General features: G+C 39.0%; 1 pseudogene; it reads right to left on the bottom strand.

Annotated features, from left to right (window-relative positions):
* Positions 1-3,691: 3,691 nt before the first annotated feature.
* LOC132649321 (immunoglobulin kappa variable 4-1-like) lies at positions 3,692-6,623 on the bottom strand (annotated as a pseudogene).
* Between the last annotated feature and the right edge of the window lie 15,261 nt (positions 6,624-21,884).

Raw genomic sequence — 21,884 nt, 5'->3', positions numbered from 1 at the left:
CACTGATAGGGGAGGTTCTCCTCTCCTTTCTGAACTTAGTCTATCAGTTCACATCAAAAGTGGCTGCATTGTCCTCTACTATGGCCTGGTAAGGCTGCTCCCCCCCAGGGGGAGGTGATCAAAGAGCAGGCCAGTCAGTTCATGTCAGAGGCAGTCCCTCTTCCCATTACTATGTAACCCAATTGGACTCTGAACTGCCCTGGGCTACATCTGTGCAGGGGTTATGGGTTATCTCCATGAATAGTCCTTGGTTGGAGTATGAGTCTCTGGGAAGTTCCCTGTGTTCAAATTTTCTTGTTCTGTTGCTCTCCTTGTGGAGACCCTGTCCTCTCTAATTTATTTGCTTTGTTTCCCCACTGTAGGTCCTCCCTCTCCTGCTTTCATTTCCTACAGGCCTCTTCTCTCTCATGCCCCTCCCCTAGTACACTGATAGAGAGGTCCTCCTCCCCTTCTGCATGACCCTAGCCTATCAAGAGGTCTCATGAGGACTGGCTGTATCCTCTTCCTCTGTGGCCTGGCAAGGCTGCACAACAGGGGTGGTGATCAAAAGAGTCAGCCACTGAGTTCATGTCAGAAACAGCCCCTGTTCTTTTTACTAGGGAACCCACTTGGAAACTGAGAGGCATTTGGGCTACATCTGAGGAGGGGTTCTAGATCTTCTCCATGAATGGTCCTTGTGGAGTATCTGATTCTTCAAGCCTATTTGATAGGTTAATTAAAGAGGAACTCAGAGTTCGATAAGTATAAAATGAATACTGGATCTGTATGACTGTTATGAATATAAGAAGCTAATCAACAGGGAAGATGCTAATAAAAATACTCAATCCTCATTCACAAGGGCAAACAGAATAGACATCAGAGGTGGAAGAAGACAGGGAGCAGGAACTTTCCAGATGCTGAGACTCATAGCCAGACTTTGGGCAGAGTGCAGGGAATCTTATAGAAGAAGAAGGATATAAAAAGACTTGGAGGGTACAGGAGCTCCCCAAGGAGACCAGCAGAGGCAAGAAATCAGGGCTTCTATTTTTTATCAGCAGGCTGTCCTAATTTGACTGACAAAGGGCTCTTGGCTTGTCCACTCTAGTTACTTACTTCCAAATGCTAGAGCCTGGCCATGAAGCATTTGACTGCTTGGAAAGAAAGCCACGGCCAAACTAAAGCCTGTTGGAACTAATTGTTCCACCCAGGAGAAACAACTAGAACTGTAAAAAATGAATCTTAGCCCACTTCTTTCATTGAAGCTAGCCTGCACAGCAACATACTGGAAGCCAGGAACTTGATTGCAGGAATGGAAAAGGGATTCTGGGCAGTTTATAACTATTTACTGGGTCTGGAAGGGCATATCCTGTCTTTGAGACCTGGCTCAACACAGTGGATTCTCTACCATAAAGTCCTCCCTAGGAAGCTGGCTCAATCAAAGCTCAATTGTCAGTGTTTGGAAAGCAAGGGGCAAATGGTTACCAGCTGGCAAAGGCTTGGGTTTCATTAAACCTATCACGATAGCATTGATCTTAACTAGCATCTCCTCTATGGAAACTGCAGCAAATACAGGCTGTCCTCTGGGAAATCTCATTCCTGATCAGCTGTTGTGGACATGTCCATTGTATCAGCCCAGTGTTCACACATATAGTCCCATACGTATTGATACACACATTAGTAGACAAAACAGAAAAGGAGCTCCTTACATACAAATTGACGTGCATTCATGTAACATATATACAAAAAAAAAAAAACAGATGGACACAGTTACATGCAAATACATGGTTAGGATAGCACAGTGGAGTTCTTCACCGGGTTCATAAATTACACCACCAACAGGTTCCTCATGGGAGCTTTTAGTAGGGGAAGATGGTCAGGGTCACAACGACTGTCTCTGGGAAAGGGAGGAAAGAGAGAGAGAGAAAGAGAGAGAAGAAAGGCAAGTCCTCTTAGAAGGTGATTAGCTCATACAAAGAACTACTGGTTGCAGGTAGTCAGCAGGTATTCAAAAGTCCCCGCCAATTCTGGAGGTGGCCTTAGAGATGTCCTGGTTCTCAGTTCCCCTGGGGGAAGGCCATAAGGATACCTGCTTACAGAGCCCAACACACATACATATATACATAGTTACATATTTACAAATTATTGATTAAGCTAATTCCATTGGGCTTCAAGGTTTATTCTATGAATTTAGTTCTATTTATACCCTTTTAACATACAGTCCTTACCTCAGAAGAGTAATTGCCTCACAGCAATTAGCAGGATAATGGATTGCCTGACATTTTAAACACATTGCCTTCCAAAAAGTTCATGGTAGGTACAAAACAATAATAATTCATGTCATGTGTAAATAAAGTCCATGCCATAGGCTATATGGCCAAACAATTGTTTGCATTTCTATGCATTAAGAGATTCTTTAAATATCTCTGGATTCACAAGCTCATCTAAGGTTTAAAACAATAATTTCTAGATGCCCTAATGCATATTGAGACCCACTGATCCAAAGGAATGTTCATTTTGGGACAATAAATCTGTGTCAAGCCTAACCTCTCTCCAGTGAGATGTATGTACTTGGCATCTGGAGTCTCACAGAGGTTTTTATTTTATTTTAGTTGATGAATTTCTATCAGCTATCTAACTTCTTAACTTCTGACCTTTGTTTAAATCAAAACAGGAAATGTATCATTAATTCATCTGAACTGCAGTTAATTTTCATAAAGATCCTGTAGGAGATCTCCTTAACCAGGACAGGTAAATATTTAAGGGATGACAGCAGTGAAGCCTCTTTCATACCATGCCAGAGTTTTGAGAGATATAAAAGCAGCATAGAAAAGTGGGGTGTCAGTTAGAGGAAGAAGTTTGAGAGGCTCAATCTCTGCCTCAGATTTCGCTCTATTGTAGACATTGGGGAAAAAATAAAACCTAAGTTGCCTTCCAGTAATCCCAGATGTCTCCTGAATCCCTTTCCCTGAGTACCTCCTGACAGGAAAGAAGAAATACCAGGAAATGGAAAGCAAAATGAGGGTTAGTGCATATGGGCAAAATATATGATCTATTGGAAAGACATTGCTTTCATGAAACTGTATTCAATGAGTTAACACCCACAATAGACTTTAAGAGGCAGCAAGATAACTCAAATGCAAAGACACTTTTTGCCAAGCCTGATATCAAACCTGAGTTGATCCCCAGACACAAAACAGAAAAAGATTCAGATCTAAATTCTCCTCTGACCTTCATGTCATGTCCAATGTACACCTATAAATATGCATACACAGACACACTAATGCACACTCAGATGCATGCAGACATAGGTAATTAACTAAAATGTAATAAAAATTAAAATGCTTTATGGAAAGTAAATGAATAAGCAGAGATATGGGCACCACGAAGGAAGCAAGGAAGGAAGAAAGGAAGGAAGGAAAGTACTATATAATCTAGAAAAACCAAGAAACATACTCTTTCTTAGTGCCTCTAAATAGAAATAATTTTTTTCCATCACCATCACTATGGTGGATATCAGAACTCCAATATTGTAAAAAGAAAAGAAAATCTCTTATATTCAAACAACAGAGTTTGTAGTAATGTGTTACAGATGGAATACAAATAAAAAACTGAGTTTTTTGCATATTCATATAAAGTATTTTCATAAAGAAGACATAAGAATCGTTAAACCTATAATTTAGTAAGGGGCTCTGCAAAATTTTTCAGCATGTTTTCAGGCACACCTGCCATCAGGCAGAAGGGAGAAGTGTGCAGGTCCAGGGCTGTGTGTGGTGCAGGCATCTGGTGAGACTTTCAAGGAGGTTTGTGTTGGAGGCCGAAGCACTGTGAGAGGAATACTGAAACTATTCTGACAGTAATAAACTGCCAGTTCTTCAGCCTGCACAGTGCTGATGCTGAGAGTGAAATCTGTCCCAGATCCACTGCCTGTAAAGCGATCAGGGACCCCAGTGTGCAGAGTGGATGCCCAGTAGACCAGCAGTTTAAGAGAGTGCCCTGGTTTCTGCTGGTACCAGGACAATAAATTCTTTTGGTTGTCACTGTAATAAAGACTCTGACTGGACCTGCAGCTAATGGTGACCTTCTCTCCTGCTGACACAGCCAGGGAGGATGGAGACTGAGTCATCACAATGCCTGCACAGGTACCTGCAATCAGAAACACACAATAAATATGAATATAAACACAAACACAGATTGTAAAGCAATTGAAATTTGTCATTTAACATCTTTTTTTTTCTTTATAAAATTTTAATGAAATTAAATCTAATGAATTTTAGTCATTACAATTGTGCTTTCAAAGTTTAATTTTCTGGAATCAGGATACAAGTGATGTCCAAACATGAACTCATCAAACAGAGCACAGCTTCCCTGGCGACTGCCTCTGCATTCCTCAAATGTGCAGTGTGCTCTGCCATGTTCCTGTTACACACATCCAAACATGCTCTGCTTTGCAGCCCTCGGATGATAAATGCTAGGGTTGAAAATCAGCTCTGAATCTACCTGAGATACAATATGTTAGTCAACATGTATAAACATTATTACCTTGTACATAGATAGTATCATTCAATATACTCTACAGCAAAATATCTATAACGCGATTTAAACTGTGAAAAGTATTTAATTTCTCAAAGTGAACCATGAAACTGATAGAAGTTAACCTGGGTGGGCATTAAGTGAAGAGTAGCAAGTGCTTGAGCGACACCGCAGAGTTGTTTTTACAAATATTCTCTGTGCTGCATACCCTGCATATAAAGTAGTAATATTAATGTACTGATAAGATTGCTGGAGTTCTGAGTAATTATCTGCCTTCTATATTACAATGCATATTTTAAAAATTGGACCTTGGCCTTTAATGCCTTCTATCTATAACATTATAGGACAGTTAAACTAACAAAGGCAACCACTGACCATAAATTACATACTCTGATATAAAGTTGCTTTAAGAAGAAAATATTTTATTTGTTGCCATATTGCCTAAATAGACACTCATATAAGTTTGTATTTGTAAATACTTAAAACATCCTTTGCAAATTACAGCTATCATTTTACTTTGATTGAACTAGAGGGAAATAATTTTATGAAATAGTTAGACACACATAAGATGCTTCTGTGATTTAACTTAGATTATTAATATCCCAGTATATATTAATTTTGTTTTGTTTTTAGAAAGGTTAATTTTGTGAACAACTAGCCACATTTAACATCTTTGTACTATCATGTTGTCAGAGTTTTATTATGTAAGAAATATTAAGCGTGGCACACTCTAAGTTTTTTGTCTACAAAGAAGTGACTCTGCAAAGATTATAACATTTTGAGTTTCTCACCAGACACCCAAAGCAGCAGGGATATGGGAACCTGGGTCTGTGAGTTCATCTTGCTCCCCACTGCTGTCTGATGCACCTCAGTGTTAACTGCAAAGGCCTGGTTTATGGGTTGGACTGTAGGGAGTTTATGTAAAGCAGTCAGCAAGTGCATAAGCAAATGCCTGCACAGTGTCTGTGAGTGTAGATGATGTCAATCAATACTTAAAAATACTATTACAGAGAACATGAGCAATCACTGAATAAGACTGTCTTACAGCTCTCAAACAGAAAAGTACTAGGTGCTCTAACAGCAGATCTAGGTTAAAATCCAAGACCTGCCGAAATCAAATGACTTCTGTAGAAACATTAATAGAGCTATCTCAGATTGACATACTTAGGGAAATTATAAGATATATTCAAAAAATCAGAACAAACAAAAGAAACGAAGTCATAAACATGCCATAAAAGAAAGAGAACATAGACGGAAGAAAAGATGAAAGGAAAAAAGAGAATTGAGGTTAAATGTGTTCAATATTACTCAGCTCCAAAGCCACTCTTGTACTGAAGACAGAGAACAGACATTTGGACTCTATTTTCTGAGATAAACAAGTGACTAAGATGCAAAGAGTAGCCCAAAATTCACTGTGAAAATCCAGGTGAACATTAATTTAAGACTGAAATCAGAGCAACTTTAATCTCAAAGCAAAGGAAAACAAGTAGAAACATTCAAGTCGCCTCCCCACAACTTCAGGAAATTGAAAGAGGGGTCTAACTATGAAGAAATGGAAGACAAAAACATGTTTTTCATGAAGTCTTTTCTGTAGACCAACACTGCCATGAGTTTTTATGAAACAAATACTAATGTTAGTGTAATTTAGAAAGTAGCAGTATTGAAACTGGATTAAGATGGGCTTCTGATATTGCGAACAGGTAATTCTCTCCAGAAGGGGACACAGACATCCTAGCCTACTTAATGATTTTATAGAGAACAATAGAACACTACATCAGTGATTGCTGTTACCCAAATGGTGAAAAACAAAAGTTTGCCTATGTATTAAAAACCTGTAGAGATAAGAGTAATCACAGAACCTGCTAGGACTTCACATTATTGAAATCAGAAAGTATATATAAGAAATTAATTATAGAGCCAGAATTATGTATAAAGTAAAAAGAGAAAAATAAATAAATCAAGTATCATGGCAAGGAGTGGCAATTCACATCTGTACTCCCAGAACTGGAGATACAAAAGCAGGAGACTTATGAGTTTGAGGCCAGACTGGAGAACATACCAACATCTGTGCCAATCTGATCTATATATGGAGACAATCTCTCAACAATGTGCATCATTAATCTGTTGGTTATAAAACAACTCATGGCCTTATCTACCAAAAGCAAATTACATTTTTAATTTTAATTTAATTTTATTTTTAATCACAGTTTATTTACTTTGTATCCCTCCTCTAGTTACCTCCCTCCTCCCCTCACAAGCCCTCTCTCCCACTTCTCCATGTATGCCCCTCCCCAAGTCCACTGGTAGGGGAGGGATTCTTTCTCTTCCTTCTGATCCTAGTCTGTTAGGTCTCATCAGAAATGGCTGCATTGTCTTCCTCTGTGGCCAGGTAAGGCTGCTTCCCCATCAGGGGGAGTTGATCAAAGAGCAGGCCAATCAGTTCACGTCAAAAGCAGTCCCTGTTCCCATTACTATGTAACACATTTGGACACAGAACTGCCATGTGCTACATCTGTGCAAGGGTTCTAGGTTATCTCCATGCATGGTACTTGGTTGGAGTATTTGTCTCAGGGAAGATTCCTGTGTTCAAATATTTTGGTTCTGTTGCTTTCCTTGTAGACCTCCCGTCTTCTCTAGATCTTACAATTTCCCACTTCTTTCATAGGATTCCCTGCATTCTGCCCAAAGTTTGGCCATATATCTACACAATGGAATATTACTCAGCAATGAAAAAGAAGGAAATCATGAAATTTGCAGGTAAATGGTGGGAACTGGAAAGGATCATCCTGAGTGAACAATCCCAGAAACAGAAAGACACACATGGTATATAATGACTCATATAGACATATAATATAGGATAAACCTACTATAATCTGTACACCTAAAGAAACTAATCTAGAGGGAGGACTCTGGCTAAAATGCTCAATCCCCATTGTGAAAGGCAGAGAGGATGGACATCAGAAGAAGAACAATACAGGAAACCAGTTAGGAGCCTCCCACAGAGGCCCCTGAAAGGCTCTGCCCTGCAGACTATCAAAGCAGATGCTGAGACTTAAAAGCAAATTATTTACCTGATGTTAGTGTTTCACCATGAAGCCACAAATATTATTGAAAAATAAATAATCATTTATCCAATATGCACTGACTTCTGTTTTGAAGTACATATATAATTTTATACATCTGCTTTTCAGGTTAGCTAATGTACAACATTAGCTAATTTCTGATGAGGACACACAGATCTTCTCTGTAAACCGCTAACACAAAGTCATAAGAGAAAGGTAGACTTATGCAGATACAGGGACTTCCTAATCTCAAGTTCTAGACTATGACAGAAAGGGAACTTTGCTTTTGTCACTGTCTAGCAAGTTTTCATATGCTTTTTATCTCAACTAAACTTTACACTTTTCCTTGTAACAGCAGTACTGAGCTCAGACCTTGCTCTCATGACATTAACATCTGTTCCTTTAGATTGGACAAACAGAGACAGGGATCTTACAAATCCAAACTCCATGGGCTTCTCACAGTATTCAAGGGGAGAACATGGGGTCTGAAGAGGAAATGATTTCATGTTATAGTATACATATTATAAAAAGCCCAACAGTCCTTTGTCACTTACCAAGTTTCTACAGTGTGTCCTGGTGAATTAGATTCTGTTGGCTTTGATTTAAAATGGACTATAAGACTGTTAGCTGGATTCAACACTGATTATTATGCTTACACCCTTGTAATCAGGAATTCGGAAGCTGATGGCTTTCAGCTTCTGGGACACAGCACTCTCTTCATGGACACCACTGTGGATGGAGGACCAGGGAATATTAGCCTCAGATGCAAATTATCCTGAGACAGTACAAGGCTGAACTCAGCTTTTCTGTTCCAGCACATAGAACCTTCTACTTTTTGGATGAGTGGCTATTTCTACCCCATATATGTGACAAACAGTAGTAGACAAGGAAAGATTTTCAATAACTCAGATAAAACATTGACATACTATTCTTAGTTAAAATCAGCAGCATGGTACCGAGGATATAGAAGTTTATTACTGCTTGCAAGAGACAGGAGGTCCTCATACAGAGTGGCCGCAATGAAATAAAACTGTCCTGCTTTATGTGCCTAGAGCCCACAGGTACTGCTTCGCTCAGGAGAGTTTGTACAGGTTCTCTGAGTTAGTAGGAGAGGGTGTGGTTAGAGAACTCAAAGCAACCTGTCAGAACTGAATTTTCCTCAAAATCTGTTACTAGATGCACTAAAAATAAACCCATTAGCACACCTTCAGCTTAAACATCTGTGGAAAGCATAGTCTTAAACAAATAGAGATGATGTGAGGGTCTTCTTTTTAACATTTTTATTTCTGTGACTATATTGGTTGTATGCATGTCTTTGCACGATGTATGCACCTGGTGGCTGCAGAAGCCAGGTGAGAGCATCAGATCCCCTAGAACTGGAGTTATGGATCATTGTCACCTACCATGTCTGCTGGGAATTGAACCTAGATCCTGTGAAGAGAAGATAGGGTTCATAAACAAGTAGCCAAATGTCTATCCAGCAACAGCCTTCTGATTAAAGAGACATGATAGGTAATGAGGGAGATCCATGAAAAAATAAAGACTTACATGCTGCCAAAGCCTCTGACACAGGAAGAGATGGGCAGTGGAAAGAGGAGGATGAGTAAATGACTCCTAAAGACTTCTTGTGCCTTGTAAAGTCTGTGCTGCTTTAAAACTAAGGTGGAAAAGAAATTACCTACTAATAAAAATAGCTTCATTTGATACAAAGAGTAAGAGAAAATCATGGGAACAAGTCAGTGTTTGTATTTAATCTTAACTTCTGTCTTCTTAGCTCAGGGTTCAGTGGGGATATCATAATGATGCAGAATCCAATATTCCTTTCCATCTTGCCTGGAGAGCTGGCGAGCCTCCATTTTCTGAAGAACCACATCAGTGAAGACACTGCCTCCAGATTTGTATGGGTGGCCCCAATCTCTGTTTTTGTTGTGATAAACTACAGTGAAAAAAGCAAGTCAGGAAACTTTGTTCCTTATTTGGGAACATGATTTGTTTTGAAACACAGTTCAAACATACAACCTATTATAGTATGGAAGACAAACTGGAAAAAACATGAAGCAGCTGCTCATATCACATACACAACTGAGAAATAGAGTGTGCAGAATGCTAGAGCTCAGGCCACTCTCTCCATTTTATGGAGGTCAATATCCATATGCTGGGTATTGTCTTGCCTAAAGTTATTAGAGTTTTCCTAAGGGAATTCAACTGATCAAAATGATCCATCCCAGACATTTCCAAAGGCTGACTTTTATAGAGATATTTCACAAATATTCCCAGAGGTTTATCTTCTAGATGATATAGATTCTTCCAAATATACCATCCACTGTAGTCCTAATGCCAAATAAATTTCAGTGAGGGAGTGGCATGTTACAAATCTCTTCAATTATGTTTCTGTTTTAATTTAGAAATAAAAGAAACCTGGTGGTGTAAAATCAAGAGGTTAATGAGTTTACACTCTTTGTGATGTTTCAAAAAAAGGAGTGCACGTATATATAATGAGCATATAACCTACCACACATCATTTACCATTTTGTGGTGCATGAATTAAAATAATAAAGTTCAATTTAAATATATATTATTGGTAATTTTAGTTACTTTACTAATAGATCAGCAATACTTAATCCTTCTGCTTGTACTATTCCAGTCATTGGTTTAGGCTCCTTTTCTTGTCAGTATTAATCCTCACCAAATGTATTTTAGATCCTATCACATATTCACCAAATCCAGCAGAGAATAAATGACCATCCAAAAAGAGATACTGCTGTAATAATATGTCTTACAATGTACTGAGTGAAATGGCCCCTCAGGATAGATAGCCTTTTCTTTCATGAGGAAAAGAAGGCTGAACAAAAGACATAAAAGGTCTCCTCGGAAGTTTAAAAAGAAAACCAGTGGAGGGAGTTCAAGACCTATATCTCTGACAAACAAAAATTACATTAGGTGCTGCATTGTAGGAGCAGAAGCCCATGAGAATGTGAGCTTCTGGTCTGCCTCTCTGACCCAGTCACTTTCCCCAAGCTAGGCCATGAGAGCCAGCAGTTTATCACTTGGACTTTGAATGCCATTTCAGATCCAAAGATCAAAACTTTGCAGCTTAAGAAAAAAACTCACTGATCTCTATTCATACCCTTGAACTATACATAATATTTCACATGAACACCTGGAGTGAATACCTCCTAAGTAGTCAAATAGCTTCAAATAAGATTGAAGTAAGATTCTTATTATTTATGCACGAAAGTTTGTCTTCTTCATCAAACATATAGACCTATATACCTGATGTTACATTGAACATTTTACAGGTGATATCACACTTCTGACATGCAAGCCGGGCATAGGACACAGATACTGACTCATACATTTCCAGGCTGGACATTAGGGATCTTGACAGTCTCCATGGAATTTGGTTAAGAAATATGCATATTTCATTCTCAAAATCAGAAGAGTGGAGGCTGGGGTGGTCATCATTTATTATGGTGGAAAAGGCACAGAGTGTCCTCATACAGTGCTTTAACCTAAAATGAAAAGCTCTCTACTTAGATGGTCCAACTGCCATCATGCGTTTCTTGACTTTGGAACATCATTAAAAATTTTCTGAACTTATGTGAAAGAAATAAAAATAGATCAACAAGTTACAGATGAGTTCTATACCCTGTGGAAACACAGTTTCATCCAGGAAAACCCTTAATGTTGCTTCAGCTACACCATCCTCAGCATGACGATATGGAGCAGAAGAATATGCATTGTCCATTCTCTTCTAAACAAATAGATGTGAGTAAAGGTAAGGAAAGTTCCAGGATATCAAAATCATGTGCTCTTCTGAAGATGGTTAGTGTTACAGTTGATCTGTTGAGGCTTTCAGATTCTTCTCATTTTTGAGAGTGAGATAGAAACTGAAGCAAAACCATAAAAATCACTTAATTTGAATAACTAATAAAAAGGAAATCATAAAATCAACTATAAATAATGGAAAACTCTACAGACATAGAAATCAGTATATGCTTCTGGAGGGACTGCACACTGGTACAGCCCCTGAGGACATCAAAGTGGAGGATGCTTAAGAATCATGGAAATATCATATAATTCAGCTACTCCTGCACTAGGCATGTTCTTGAATAAATGTAAACCAGCACAAAATAGATATATCCTCATATCCATCTTTATTGATGCACTATTTACAATAGAATAAACTTAAATCAATGAAATGTCTATCAACAAATGTTCAGAAAATAAGAAGGAGGTGTATATGTGCAAAGACATTTACTCAGCTATAATAAAAAATGGAAATCATGTAATGTGTTAATTTTTTCTCCCTGGCTCAATACATAGATTTGTTTCAGAAAAAGCTCATTGTATATTTTAATTAGAACTTATTTTTCTGAGTTTGGAGATAGAGTTCAGCCACCTTCTCCTGAACCAGGCTGATGAGTAGTAGTCTTGAAATCTTCCATATTCTTGATGATTTTCTTAGTGCATGCTCACTCAGCAAGTGTGAAAACCATTGTCAGGAAGGATCAGGCTTCTACTCATGACAACACGAGTGGTTGAGTCAGGAATTTCTCAGAGTTGCAGTCTTTTGACTAAGATTCAAGTGAGAGTATATTCCCAAATGAAAGAAAAAGAAAAAGAAAAAGGTTGTACTAATATCCTCACTGGTCTTACACAAAGGTTTTCTTGAGTCAGCTGATGAGAATGCAGCTTTGATAATGCCTTGACTGTGGCCTATGAGAGACCAAGGAAAGGATCCAGACATACCCTGCCCAGATTACAAGTGTTCTGCTCATAAACCACTGAGTTGGTGTTAACTTCTTTCACAACACAAAGAAAATGATAAAATAATGTTTCATTGTTGTGACTTAGAACTGTGAACTTAATCTCAGCAATATTCATCTGAAAAAATGGTAAGTATAATTGTTGAGCTTTTTCAGTCTCATGAAAAGGATACAAAAGCCCTAAGAAGGTTTATATACAAATGGAAGATGTGAGAAAGTAAGCTTTCAACGATCATGGCTCTGCATGCCTGGTCCTCTAGAGTTCATGCAACTGCACTGAAGAACTTGTAGAAAATGAAAAGGAGCTGTGAATGGTGTCATGCAATGCAGAAGTTAAAGGAAAGGGGCAGGTGAGTTGCAGGCTCCAGGTCACTTGGCAACAGAGGGATTTACAGGTCAGGATACACAGTGAGACTTTGCACTCCTTCGCCTGAGAAGACAACAAAAATTCAAAGAATACAAGAAGAGAATTTACCACATCGTGGAAGATATTATAGAGAAAGATATGAGTATTGAATAAGGAGGAAAGGACAGCTAGTCATTCTAAGATTGTAGATGAGCATCTGGGAAGGAAATAGAGAAACAAATCAGAGATGAGCAGAAGAATCCGCTACAGGAGGCTTGTCTGTGTGATGCGCTGAAGAAGAACTTGTGAAATATCACACATATAGGAGTGGAAATGTAACATAGGCTGAAAATATCAGCTTTTGTCTGTAAGACAACTAACAACCTTCATTGTACAAAGCTCTGGTTATTTTGGGGAACTGAGGATAGTTTTCTGCAAATTTTAAATAATTGTTTACTCAGTGTGTTGAACATAAAAATGCCTTGAAAATTGTATCATGGAGGCCTTTATTAAATAAGAGAATTAAAAAAAATTATAAGGCATACATAGTGAGACAATCTCTGTCTCACAACTTAACCCTCATTACAAACATGACTTCTACCTTAAGATAGTGAAGATGTAAGAGATAGTTCAGATCCCTGAGGGAGAAGCAGCCTTACCAGGCAACAGAGGAAGACGATGCAGACAGTCCTGATAAGAACTGATAGGCTAGGGTCAGAAGGAAAGGGAGGAGGACCTCCCCTATCAGTGGATTTGGGGGAGGGTCCTGAGAGAAGAAGAGGGAAGAAGGGTGGAATTCGAAGGTTAAGATGGAGAGGGAAGGGATCCAAAATGAATAAACTGTAATTAATAAAAAGATTAATTACTTAAAAAAAGGGAGACAGTTCAGAGAGTGAGTGTCAGTGAAGCAACCCCAGGAGAATTCTCCTTAGCCCTGGAGCATTGTGGGAGTAAACTCCCTACTCTGCTGACAGTAATAGATTGTAGCAGGATCAGCCTCCACAGGATGAATGGTGAGGCTGACATCTGTCTAAGACCCACTGTCACTGAAGCTGGCAGGGACCACAGATACTAGGTTGGATGCTGCATACATGAAGAGGTTAGGGGGATGTCCTGGTTTCTGTTGATAGCACTGCATAAAACTGTAGTTAAATGAATTGACACTCTCACTGGCAGTGCAGTTAAAGTGTATCTCTGCCCTAGAGAAAGAAGGCAAAGAAGCTGGAGACTGGGTCAGCACAATGTCACCAGTGAAACCTGAAATGATAAAACACATTGCTGTCACATATGTACTATAAGCATCCCAGTATAGAACATTTGTATTTGGAATATAGGATAGCAGCCATGAGCTGCACTCTGAGAAGCCATTAAGAGAAGAGAAGCGTACCACTAATTAAATGCTATTATTTTTCAACTTTATATTTTTATTGATTCTCTGGCAATTTCATATCATGAACCCCATCACACTTATTTCCCAGTCCTTCCAGTCTCCAACTATTGTGACCTACTTCCCTAAAACTTAAAAATTAAAAAGAAACTAATATCATGTTCAATCTATGTTTCTATACATTCACTGGAGCATGGTGAAACTCTCAGTGACCTGCTTCTTTTTAAGTTCTCTCTTTTATTAAAAAATTAATTTTATTTACATATGTTTACTACATTTTTTTGCTTTGTATCCCCTCTGCAGCCGCCTTCCTCATCTCCTCGCAGTTGCACTCACCCTCCCCCTATGCCCTCTCCCTGATCTCCTGATAGGGGAGAACCTTAGCTTCTATCTGATCCTAGCTTATCAGGTCCCGCCAAGGCTGGATGTATCATTTTCCTCTGTGGCCTGGCAAACCTGCACACCTCAGAGGGAGTTGGTCATAGAGCCAACTGCTGAGTTCATGTCAGAGACAGTCCGTGTACCCTTTATGAGGGAACCCACTTGGAAACTCAGCAGCCAATGGGCTTCCTTCAAAGAGGTTGTCTAGGTCCTCTCCATGCATGGTTCTTGGTTGGAGTATTGGTCTCTGCAGGCCCCATGGGCCCAGGTATTTTGGCACTCTTGTTTTCCTTCTGGAGATCTTGTCTATTCCAGGTCTTTCTATCCTCCTCTTCTTCCTTAAGGTTTCTGGCACTCTGCCCAAAGTATGCCTATGAGCCTCTGTATCTCCTTAGATACACTGGTGGTTTGAATCTTCCACAGAGGACCTTTAAATTCTCTCTGAAAAAGAACTGAGTTGCTGCTTTCCCACACACCCAGTCAGAAACCATGAATTGTGAAGAGCCAACTTCAGCATATGTACTACACTTTTTAAAACTTCTGCCATTTTCTGAAGAGAAACAGAGGAGGAATTGTTAGGGGGTGGCAGAAGGAAGGTAGGGGAACCTAGAAGTAATGGATGGAGGAGAAATTGTGGTCTGTATGTAAATAATAATGACAAAAACAACAACAAAACAATCAAAAAGAATGAGTTCACTTCAATGGCTTCCTATTTAGGCTACTTCTTGGGGCCTTGGGGGTTGAAATGAGTGTAGAGGTTATCACAGCATCATTTCATGTGCCTTTTTCTCACCTAGGTATGCAATCATCCTTTTTCACTTCAAATACAGGTTTTCTTGAACATTTTTAGTTTTTTAGAATTATCAAAATTTGTTTTTACATTTTTAAATATATTTTATTAATTACAGTTTATTCACTTTGTATCCCAGCTGTAAGCCCCCCTCCCTGAGACTCTCCTAATGTCACACTCCCTCACTCATCTCTTCCCATGGCCCTTCCAAAGTCACTGATAGAGGAGGTTCTCCTCCCCTTTCCTCTGACCCTAGCCTATCAGGTCTCATTAGGACTGGCTGCATTGTCTTCCTCTGTGGCCTGGAAAGTCTGCCTCTCCCTCAGAGGTAGGTGAACAAAGACCTGGCAACTCAGTTCATCTCAGAGACAGTCCCTGTTTCCATTAGTAGGGAACCTACTTGGAGACTGAGCTGCCATGGGCTACATCTGTGCCGGGGTTCTAGGTTATTTCCATGCGTGGTCCTTCCTTGGAGTATCAGTCTCAGAAAAGATCCCTGGGCCCACAATTTTTGGATCTGTTTCTTGACCTGTCCCATGGGCTAGTCGAACAAGATATACCTGAAAGAGGGAGTAGAAATTGGGGGACTGAGACGCGAAGAATGGAGACAAGACAGATTCCTGACCAAGTCTCAGTTTACTGAACGTGCAAACAACACTTATAAAGCAAAGGGCACAAGAAAAATTATCACAGTTGCAACACATCTATGTCACCTGGCAACCAAGAATTCACACAAGGCCACACAATAGATAGCAGGGAGCTTGCTTTATATTTCTCAGGCTCAGAGCACCCCGCCTACAGAGACCATCAAGGACAGTCTCTGAGAAATGGAATTTAGCTAAAACCCGAATCTGCCAAGGCCAGGAGACAGAATTCCAAATACCAGACTCCTTCAGCTCCTCTTCTTGTGGAGCTCCTGTTCCCTCCAGGTCTTTCTATCTTCCCCTTCTTTCATAAGATTCCCTGCACTCTCCCCAATGTTCAGGTATGATTCTCAGCATTTGCTTTGATACTCTGTTGGCTAGAGTCTTTCAGAGGCTCTCTGTGGTAGGCTCCTGTCTTGTTCCCTGTTTACTCCCTCTTCCGATGTCTGTCCTGTTTGCTTTTCTGAGTGAGGATTGATTATTTTACCCAGTGTATTCCTTCTTGCTTAGCTTCTTTAGGTGTACAGATTTTAGTAGGTTTATCTTATATGTCTAATATCCACTTATAAGTGAGTATATACCATGGGTGCCTTTCTGCTTCTGGGATACCTCACTCAGGATAATCTTTTCAAGTTCCCATCACTTGCCTGCAAATTTCATGATTTCCTTGTTTTTAATTGCTGAGTAGTATTCCATTATGTAAATGTACAACAATTTCTGTATCCATTCTTCAACTGAAGAATATCTGGGTTGTTTCCAGATTCTGGCTATTACAAATAAAGCTGCTATGAAAATGTTTGAGCACATGTCCTTGTTGTGTATTTGAGCATATTTTGGATATATGCCTAGGAGTGGTATACCTGGATCTTGAGGTAGCACTATTCCTAACTGTCTGAGAAAGCGGCAGATTGATTTCAGAAGAGGTTGTACAAGTTTACATTCCCACCAGCAATGGGGGTGGGTTCCTTTTACTCTGCATCCTCTCCAGCATGTGTTGTCACTTGAGTTTTTGATCTTAGCCTTTCTGATGGATACAAGGTGAAATCTCAGGGTCATGTTGATTTGCATTTTCCTGATGACTAAGAATGTTGAGCATTTCTCTAAGTGTTTCTCTCTCATTCGCTATTCCTCTAATGAGAATTCTCTGTTATGGTCTGTACCCTGTTTTTTAATTATATTACTTCATTTGTTGCTTTTTAACTTCTTGATTTCTTTATATATATTGGATATTATCCCTCTGTCAGCTATAGGGTAGGGGAAGATCCTTTCCCAATCGGCAGGCTGTCATTTTGTTCTAATGACAATATCCTTTGCCTTATAGAAGCTTTTTAGTTTCATGAGGTCCCATTTATTGATTGTTGCTCTTAGAGCCTGCGCTGTTGGTGTTCTGTTCAGGAAGTTCTCCCTTCTTTGTTTTATAGAGAGCCTGTCTTAGGTTGGTGAAATGTGCATTTTTCACTTATCCTTCATCAAGGTCTCAGATGTGATTTTCAAGAGCCTCTGTCTTGGGTTGGAAAACACACAATTTCACACTTTTCCGTCATTGACTTACCTCCATATCAAACAAGGTTGTTAGAGATCTTTAATTTAAATTCATGCAACTGCACTTACATGCATTGAAGTTGTTGAAGAAGAAACTGTAACTCACAAGGAAGGCAGGCACAGACCAACAATCCCATAACTGCCATGGCTGTAAGTGCCAGTCCCCATTTAAGCAGAGTCAAAGGATGGAAAGTGCCTCCAGAGGCTAGTATATATAGCCCAGGCTGTACTGGCCAATTTCAACCTAGCTTCCTTGTCAGATTCTATGTGATGGATCTTATTTCTCATCATTAAAATGTCCAATGAGAAGTTTTTGCTAGAACAAATACCAGCAAATTGATTCTGAACCTGAGTCCATTTAAATTCTGTTTCATCATACCAAGAATCAGAAACCCTAACAGAATCATAACAAAAGCAGGTTGCTTAACAACTAAACTGAAAGAGCATTATTATCAGCATTAACACAATTAGTAAGATTGCAATGTACACATTCAATCGAATAGGTATCATTGTTCTTAGAATATCTTATTACAATGTTTCCAATTAACAGTAAATAAGGAGGATTAATACATGTCAAAACATAAGCATACTTGCTTAGTTTAGCAAATTACTTGCATTCTCAGAGAGAATGCCTATGTATCCCAAGGTAGCCCCCAATTTCCATACATAGGTTTGCCAGTTTTTATTTGAAGTCCTCTAAAGTCCAGCAGAAACAGCTTTTTATAAAACAAAAGAATTTTGACTGCCTTTATCAGAAGCCAATTTCTTTATACCCTTAATGATAGACCAGTCCAGGACTGTAAATGCAGGGTCATTGTCCCAGGAGTAGATAATGGGCGTTTCTCCAATGTATCTTGTCCAAGGAACCATTGGTCAAGGACAAGTGTGTTGATCCCCTTTTCCACAGGGTGGTTAACTCATTGGAGATGTAAGACTGTCATTCTTAACTCCTGTAGGAAGGGACAATAATATCCCTCCAATGTTCCACTTTGTCTGGTTGCAAAGGGAGGCTTGAATTGCCATCCCAACTTTACAGTGGTAGGCATTCCTACCTATGACCTGGACAGGGGAGACTGGTATGCAGTCCTGATGAATACTCTTTCTGGTAAAGCGAAGAGGATGACCCCTTCCCATTCCTGAAAAGTTAAAGTCTATTTTACTTGCGTTCCTTCAAAAGCAGGACAACCCAGCAGCCAAGTGTTGTTGACATAAACAAGGACTTCTGGATCATCGCAGGAAATTGGATGTAGTAAAGGTAGATCAGGAACGTACATCCAATAAGCAGTCATCTTGACTGGAGGGGTCCCCATTGACATCATTATCATTGTCAGGAGAAAAATCCTCATCCACTTGTCACACCAGCCATTCCGGTAGCCATTGAGCTGCATCATTTTCCTATGAAAAAACACAGACAGCTCCTCGTCCCCATATGAGTACAGGGTCAGGATCATGCCATTGATTTGTTAAAGGATCCCTCTATTTCACTTTAGCAAAAGCTTTTTTTAGTATCTGTATGCCAAAATCTATGTGCTGCAGATTTACCATGCTTATCCAAGTTTTAAAACTTCAGAATGAAAAGAAAATGATTCAGATGATCCTTAAGTGTCCAAGGAGTAGCTCCCCTTCTTTGCTTTTTGCAAGTAAATCTTAATTGTGCGGTGGGCACGTTCTACCATGCCTTGTCCTTGAAGATTGTAAGGTATTCAAGTTATATGAGAAACTTGAAATTGTTGACAAAATCTTTGAAAAGATTTGCTAGCATATTCTCTTCCATTGTCAGTTTTAAACTGCTTAGGAACACCCAGAACATTGAAAGCCTGCAGACAGCGAGCAATAACATTATTGCAGCTTCTCCTGGTTAAGGAGTGGCAAAAATAAATCCAGAATAGGTATCAATGCAAACATGTACATATTTTAATTTTCCAAATTCAGGAATATGAGTAATATCCATTTGACAAATTTGATTTGGAAGCAATCCTTTAGGCTTGACTCCCAAATGAGGAACAGGGTGAAATGGAGGACAAGTACTACAAGCCTCGACTATACTACGGGCTTATTCCTTAGTCAACCATATTTAAGCCTCAAGGTTTGACTATTAAGATGATACATATTATAGGCATCCTGGGCTCTTTTTAACTGTGAACAATAAACTTTGGTGGCTTTATCTACCAATGCATTTTCTTCAGACAGGGGTCCTGGCAAATCAGAATGAGCCTTCAAATGTCCTATAATAAAAAAGGAAAGTTTCTTTCTTGTATCAAATTTTGAATTTGTAAAAATAAAATTCCAGCAGAAGAAGATGTCTGAATTTGACCTGCAAATCTAACCTAGGCAAAGACTGAGCTACATATGCACTATTTGTAAAAATGTTTAAAGACTGCCTATTAAAACTTTGAAACACAGCCAATACTGTAGATAACTCTGCTATTTGCACAGATATGCTAGACACTTGAAAAGAAACTGTTTTTTTTTTCATAAGCATAGGCAGCAACACCAGATAATGGACCATCAGTAAATACCATTAAAGCATCAACGATTGGAATAACTTTTCTTTTAAATGAAAAAACTATAGGTTGTACCTTTACAAACTGAATTAATTTGTTTTTTGTGCCTCAGCAGGTTGGACTCTGTCATAATAAGCTTAGATATGTTAAAATGCCATATTTATCAGATCTCTGACAAGTCTGAGGCCAGTATATTTGAGTTGCTCTTTGTCTAGCTTTATCATCTGCTCTGAACTATATCCTATTAAACAGGATGTTATAATCTCTAATTTTGGCATATTTTTTAAATGTATGATTTAGAAACAAATTTTAGGTACATTTATATAGGCAAACTTTATGGTTACCCATTTTAGATTTAACCTTAAAAAAATAACCTAAACAAAGAGACTAGGTAAAACTCAATCTTGTACTCAACTATAATCTTTAGCATAACTTTAAATCTGCTCTTTTTAAACTAAAATCAAAGCAAAACTTTTAATTAAACATAATTTATAAAAGGGCTAGCAAATCTTATTAATCCTATTACACTGTATTAAAACTTATCAGCAAAAAATTAAAGGACAAAAGTTTTATTTAGCATTAAACAGAGAACTAAACTTAGCCTGCGGCCCTCAGCAAAAACGGACTATTCTGGCCATACCAAATCTATAGGCCAGAATGATTTAAATAAATTAAATCATTTATTTAGGTACTGGCAGCCAGGCATAAATTTTATGTAATGGTTAACAATGATCTGAATATAATCCTGCAAAAACCAGGGCTAACATGAAAATGTAGTCCTTTTTCTCCTGTAAAAGAGCATAAGCAAACATTTGCATTGAAGAATTTCCAGCTGTGGCAGCCTTTTTGGAGTTAATGGCAAATTTAGAATCAATGGCATCTGCACAGTGGAGCTCAGCCTCCCGGCTCTGGCCATCCTCCAAAGTCCAGTCTCTCACAGACTGACCTTGGTGGTCCCACAGCAGACCTCTCTGACCCTGAGAAACTCTGTGCAACCACAGTAACCAGAAAGCAGGCTCTGTGTAACCTTGAGTGAGCCCTCTTATGTTTTGGCTAAGTAAAATTGTCTGCGTGAGAAACTGCCTGTACTTTTTTGCCTACTTAAGTGTTAACCTGACACCCATTATCGACGCTTTGATCAGCATGTAGACTTGGTGTCCTTCTCTGTGTAGCCCTGTCTCTCTCTCTCCCTAGACCTCTCTCAGGTAGTATTTAGGTGTCACTGTTGGCCGGTGACATCCAGCCTTTTTAAATGAAGAACAACATATTTTATAGGTTTTTTTACATGATATATTGTAATAACTGCAGTTTTTGTTTAATTGGCTCAAACAGCATGGCTTGATTTTACTTTCTAAATTTTTTTTTTGGTTGAAATTTCAGTTTAATTACTTACTTGATATATAATATGGGAATAATTACATAACAGGCTTTGTCTTCAGATCACTACTTGTGGACTGAGTATAGCAATTCTTTTTTTTTTATCAGTTACATTTTATTAACTCTGTATCCCAGCCGTGTCCCGGTCCCTCATTCCCTCCCAGTCCCTCCCTCCCTCCCTCATCTCCACCGTGCCCCTTTCCAAGTCCACTGATAGGGGGGACCTCCTCCCCATTCATCTGATCCTGTTTTATCAGGTATCTTCAGGACTGGCTGCAAAGCCCTCCTCTGTGGCCTAACAGGACTGCTCCTCCCTTCGGGGGTGGGGAGACCAAAGAGCCAGTCATTTGAGTTCCTGTTAGAAATAGTCCTTGTTCCCCTCACTTTCTAAAATTAATAAAATAAATACTAAGGTCTTTTGACCTCCCCCAAAAGAGTTGAGAAACTGTTTTAAGTTTTTTGTCCAAGGGTTATTATTTTAAAATACCTGATAAATTTTAAAATGTTTTATAGAATTTAACTCCTATGGTCCAGGACCAAACTCAGACGTGTTGATTCAAACTGTCTCATGTC

The sequence above is a fragment of the Meriones unguiculatus genome, chromosome 19 (assembly GCF_030254825.1).
Source record: "Meriones unguiculatus strain TT.TT164.6M chromosome 19, Bangor_MerUng_6.1, whole genome shotgun sequence".
Taxonomy (NCBI): domain Eukaryota; kingdom Metazoa; phylum Chordata; class Mammalia; order Rodentia; family Muridae; genus Meriones; species Meriones unguiculatus.
Note: the sequence above shows the minus strand (reverse complement) of the source record. Positions and strands in the feature narration are given on the sequence as shown.